Raw genomic sequence first — 5,694 nt, 5'->3', positions numbered from 1 at the left:
CGGGCTTCAAAAGGAGTAAAATGACTAAAGTGCCCCTGAACAACATCACAACGCTCATCCCATAATAGCCCCAATGCTCGCCCATCTCTTAAAGACAAAACGCTGATGTGTAGGGCAGCGTTGTTATGCTGCCAACAGTGTTGCAACGCTTTGGATCCTTTGACGCTAATCCAACAGCGTTATAATGCTGCGATTAATTCTAAAAATTCCTCTCTTCGTGTTTAGGTCAATATTTGGGTGTTGAAATTCATGGAGGTCGATGAGAGGCCGAGTTTTCTTCTTTTTCTTGATGTTTTCAGTATCTTTAGGTTAGTTTTAGTCTAATTTTAGATTGTGAGCACAGACTGGATTGTATCTCATGGGTTCGCCTATGAATCGATGAGGTAATTTTCTATCTATTTCTTAGATCAAAGATTCGATGTCAATTTCATAAGTTTTTTTTTATTTCAATTGATGATTACAACTCCGAATTATGTGTTTTTTTTTTTTTTTTGAATCGGTTTAAATTCCCAAGCATGATTATTGAGGTTGACTTTCACGCTTTATTGTGCATGCTAATGATTCTTAGTCTTGCTAAGGTCCTAAGTAGCAATAGTAAATAAGGCATTTGATGACTATTCCTAGAATGTGCTAATTGTTAGGTTCAAAGATAAAATTGGTTAATTGAATATGGTTTTTCCTGATAGTTAATCAACATAATCGAATCTTGAATCTTAATGCATGTGTCTTTAGTTCTATGGCCGCTATCGAACCCAATAGAATTTAGAAGCATGTAGATTAGTTAGGGTATTGGCTTTCTGATCTTAGTTAATAATTAGGACGTATTCTCGATTAGATTCATGCTAGTTGTCTGCCATTGTAGAAGCTAGTTAGATCGAATTAAGCAAGTAGTTATGAATGCATAATTCGATAGCATAATTATCGGCTGAAAACGATGATTGAAATTACATTGAATGTGTAACTTGATCTGAGAAATAGATAAACCAATTCTTGTTTAGATTTATCCTTTGCAATTTATTTTTCTGCATGTTTTCTATCAGTCAAAATCAAAACCCATTTTTACTACTTTCACAGTCAAAATTAGCTTAAGAGGGAATTAATTCTGTGCCTCCCTGTGTTTCGATCCCGTACTTACCATTGTTGCTACGTTTTTGTAGTAATAGGAGTAGTTCGGTAGTATAAAATTTCTTTTGATTCGTGGATCTTTTTGGGAATTAAAAAAGGATGATTTCATTATGGAGTTGATTCAAACAATTGGTCTTGGAAGAACTATTTTGAACTTGTGGCTCTACTATCCTCAGCTGGTACATGAATTCATTGTGAATCTTCCCTCAGAATTTGCAAATTCAGCTAGTCCAGATTTTCAGAGGGTACACATTAGGCGACATGCATTTGTCTTCTTTGTGTTTGTGACCAACCAATTTCTTTGTCTTAATGTACCTAAAAATGTGAAAGAACAATAACCTCTCTAAGAGATTTGGTGTTTGAGTTGACTGAAATAGGCTAGTTTCTCTAAAAATGTTGGATAAAACAAAAAAAACATGCTACGAAAATTGTGAATAAATCTATCTTTTTCTTGGTTTATTAGAAAAAACAAGTACACTACATATTCAATAGCTTGAGCCTAAAACTCTTCTAGCATCTTCTCACTCTTCAACATATTTCAAACCATATTAAGTAGCTCTCTATTCTTCCTCTCTACGAAGCCATTTTGTTGAGTAGTCCAATGGAATTGTCATAGGTCAATGAATTCCATTTTCTCCTCCACATCCGATCTCAAGGCTTTTACTTTTACTTCTTTTATTTTATTTTACCTCGTAGCTGGCACGAGTAAAAAAAAAAAAATATATTGCAACCTAGCTATTGATCTATAGACATATTTGTGAGAAAGTTGTTGGGATAGAAAGATGGATTAAATTGGCAGAGGGTCTATAAGCATTAAGGTAACAAAATGTTTGGTTTCTCCGTCAGCAAATGTGTAGCCATCAATCTCCTTATAAAATAAATCCGATGCTTGACCAATATTCAAGATGCGGTCACAAATCACCTTTGGAAATAATTGGGAGCATTCCTTATATTCTTCTATCAAATCTTTCCATGCTTTTACCACTTCCATTTTCAGCTCAGCTATAGCTTCTTCTTCTGATACTCCATATTGTTTCATGTAACATTCAATTGCAGAAGCTACATGACCTCAACTACAAATGAAATATGACAGATCTAAAATGTGTTAATGAAAAATACTTGTAAGTTCTTTCACTCATCTGTCATTAAAGGATTCATTTTTTTTTTAAATTTATGTACCTTGTGGGAAACAATGTCATCGAGGAGCCTATCAATTACTCCAGCTGCTTCAATAAGCATTGGGTCAGTTTGAGCTCATTCAAAAATCTCTTTTGAAGCAACATTTCCCAAAGCAATGAAGGAAATTGAAGCAAAAACATAGTAGGATGAAGAAATAATGGCAACTTTCATGTATTCTTCCATTGTTGGTATATACTTTTGGTTGAACCATTTAGCTTCCATTACATAAACTCTGCATAGCCTTTTCATCTGTGCCCAATAACTCCAAATCAAATTAAGAAAGGGATATTCTTTTCATGCAACATAATCATATTACAATAGAATTTAATTACCTCTTCTTTTGCATAATCAAATCCAAATGGAATATTGTTATCCTTGCAATTATCTTGCTCAATCTCTTGATAAACTTCAAGTATACTTTCATAAAGAGCTTTCATGTAATTTGGGAGCATCTCAATACAATTAACATCCCACCTGAAATTTAATCAACACTTCAAAATGTTAGATTGGAGTCAAAGATAGATAATTATTTAATCTGATATCGAAAATTAAGAAGATTTTGATTATATAATATATTTTCTTCCTAGGGTTTTGCCTAGGAAGAAAAAATATTTTTTGAAAGAATTTTAGTATAAAAGGAGTAGTTGAAGAACTAAACCTTTCAATTGAATTGGTGAATAGTTGAAGTTCTGGCATAGACATCATAAGTATCATCAATAACTGATATAAAAGCAATAATTTTGGCTAATATTGTTCCACCATTGGAGTATTTTGGTTCATAGAATATTCCCAATGCCCAAACATAGCACTCCACCCCTCTATCTCTTGCAAAAGGTAATTGCATCCTCAACTTCAGATCCTTCCACCACCTATAATATATTATTTACATCCATAATTAGAACATTTTTTAGTTTAAAAAAAAATAATAAAAAAAAAAAAAAAAAAAAAAAAAAAAGATAGTAGGAAAGTTAGTGAAAAATCTTCAACTTGAAAATTCTCCCAATTCTTTCTGGTAAAGTTTTTGGAGAGAATTGAAGTCCAACTTTGCAAATTTGAGCAAAACATTATTATTCTTCAATGGATTGTTTTGATAGAGAGAGATATAGTGCCTATGCATGAACCTTGGCATAGCTTCTTCTGAGAATGGAGAGTTGAATCCATGGCCATTTCTTCAAGTTGAGTAGTTGTGAAAGCTAATGCTTCTTCCAATATATTTTCTCCCTTCATTCTCAAGTGGGATGCTTCATACAAACTTAATAAACCAGCTCCATCCTTCACAATTGATTCTTTGAAATCTCCCATTTCATTTGTAAACTTATTGAATATATCTGATGGAAAGTTAGAATGAGTTAAGTTATAAGTTCGGTCTTATAATAGATATTTAAACTTTAATTGATGTATCTAATAGTTCCTTCTCTTAAGTTAGAAGTTTGATTTTCCATCCTATCGTTGTTGTACTACAAAACCTTTTTTAGAAAACATTGGAATCTTTTATAGGACATTATCTTCACAAGCACACTGAGAATCTCATTTTCGAAAAAGGGAGACTTCACAATCTTATAAGATACATGGGTTCTATTCGTCTTTTTGTCAATTGATTTTGAGATAGAATCTCTTATAGATCTAGAATTAGAATTTGATCTATAAATAGCAAGCCTTTAGACATCATCTCATGTTGAGGAATATGAGAAACATGTTGGCCACTTCAAAAGGCTGTGTTGGAAAATTAGAGATGTCTCACAACAAATGTCTATATAGTATCCTCATGGAAACTCTATTAAAGAATATGACAAAAGTCTACGGACTTATTAGATCATTTTTGAGCTTCAAACTAACTAAAAGTTCTCGATTTATTTTAAGCAAAAATATAATTATGAAATAATTGGCTTGAGAGAGAGATTTACCAGAAGAAACAAAGAAACCTTGTTGTCGAAGTAATCGAAATCTAAGTGCCATAACATAAAGATCCCATCTTCTTTGTCAACATTAGCATGATTTTGGATGTGGTCAAGAATTTCATTAATCTCATCTTCAAAGTGATATGACAAACCTAAGCGTTGGATTGAATCAATCAAAATTAACTTTTTTGAACACTTTTCAGCGGCTCCAAACATTCTTCTCACTCCTTCTTTGTGTTCTTGAACTTGTTTCATGACCATCTCCTCTTCTTCCTCCTTATTTTTCATAATTTTTGTCCAACAAAATAAAACATATCATATGTTTTTGCCTTTAGGTAGACAACTTAAAGAAAACATAACGAATAGGGAAACACAGTTTTTTTAAAAAAATATATTCGTACATTTGTACATCTAGAAAAAAATGACGACCTTCTCACACGATATTTATCCAACCATAACATGGTGGAGGGTATAAATTTATACATTTATAAAAGTTTAAAGTTTAAATTAATGCAGTTATACAAATTGATATACACATTTTCTCTAATAGTTTTTTCCTGTCATTTTCATGGATTATAAATATATTACGAGTTTGGCAAATGACAAACTAATAAGAAAGAATACTAGCTAGTAATTATCTAATAATCTAGACGTTTAGATAAGAAATTAGACCGTCCAAATATTAGAGAAAAACGTATAAAGCTATTATATGGGAACATCAAACTATGTAGGTCCTTTTTTTTTAACAAATTATTTAAGCTCCATTTGATAACCATTTTGGTTTTTTGGTTTTTTTGTTTTTGAAAATTAAGTTTATTTTCTCTCATTTTCTTGTCATGGTTTTATCAATCTTAAGTAGAAGAGTTGAATTCTTAGCAAATTCCAAAAACAAAACCACTTTTTTCTTTTAATTTTAAAAAAAGTTAGGTTTTTTAAATTATAGGTAAAAGTAAATATCAAAACAAGAAATTTAGAGATGAAATGAGTGTGCTTATAGGCTTAATTTACAAAAACCAAAAATGAAAAGTCAAATTGTTATCAAAGATCTTATAATTTACTCGAAATTACTGGTTGATATATTTTAAAGAACAAAAGTTATTTAATTGATACTAGCTTTTAGATTTAGTTTCCCTACAAATTGATACCTTTTCTAGCGATTTACCTTATTTCAAATTTATCATACTAATTTACTTTCTCACATCTCTATTCTCAAAATTTAATTTCTTATACAATAATTTCTTTTAAAAAATACCAAACAATTTAAATTAAACAAAATTAATTGCATTTCCAATCATATAAATGTTAAAATAATTATAACTTAAATATCAATAAATAAAATAATAATATACTTTGATTCATATAACTAAACTATATCAATTTACTTGTAAGTGGCAGAGTACGATAGATTCAGCCCTTCATCGCTCCGATTCGTCCAAAAAAATATTGTAACTAATTTTCTTATTTGAAATTAAAATTTTTAAACATTATTTTA

At 30.7% G+C, this 5,694-nt stretch overlaps 1 pseudogene; it reads right to left on the bottom strand.

Moving 5' to 3' along the window:
- Nucleotides 1-1,912: 1,912 nt before the first annotated feature.
- On the bottom strand, nucleotides 1,913-4,490 carry LOC120067671 (annotated as a pseudogene).
- Nucleotides 4,491-5,694: the final 1,204 nt, after the last annotated feature.

This window comes from Benincasa hispida, chromosome 12 (genome assembly GCF_009727055.1).
Source record: "Benincasa hispida cultivar B227 chromosome 12, ASM972705v1, whole genome shotgun sequence".
Taxonomy (NCBI): Eukaryota; Viridiplantae; Streptophyta; class Magnoliopsida; order Cucurbitales; family Cucurbitaceae; genus Benincasa; species Benincasa hispida.
The sequence above is the reverse complement of the archived record's forward strand: the minus strand, read 5'-3'. Positions and strand labels throughout refer to the sequence as shown.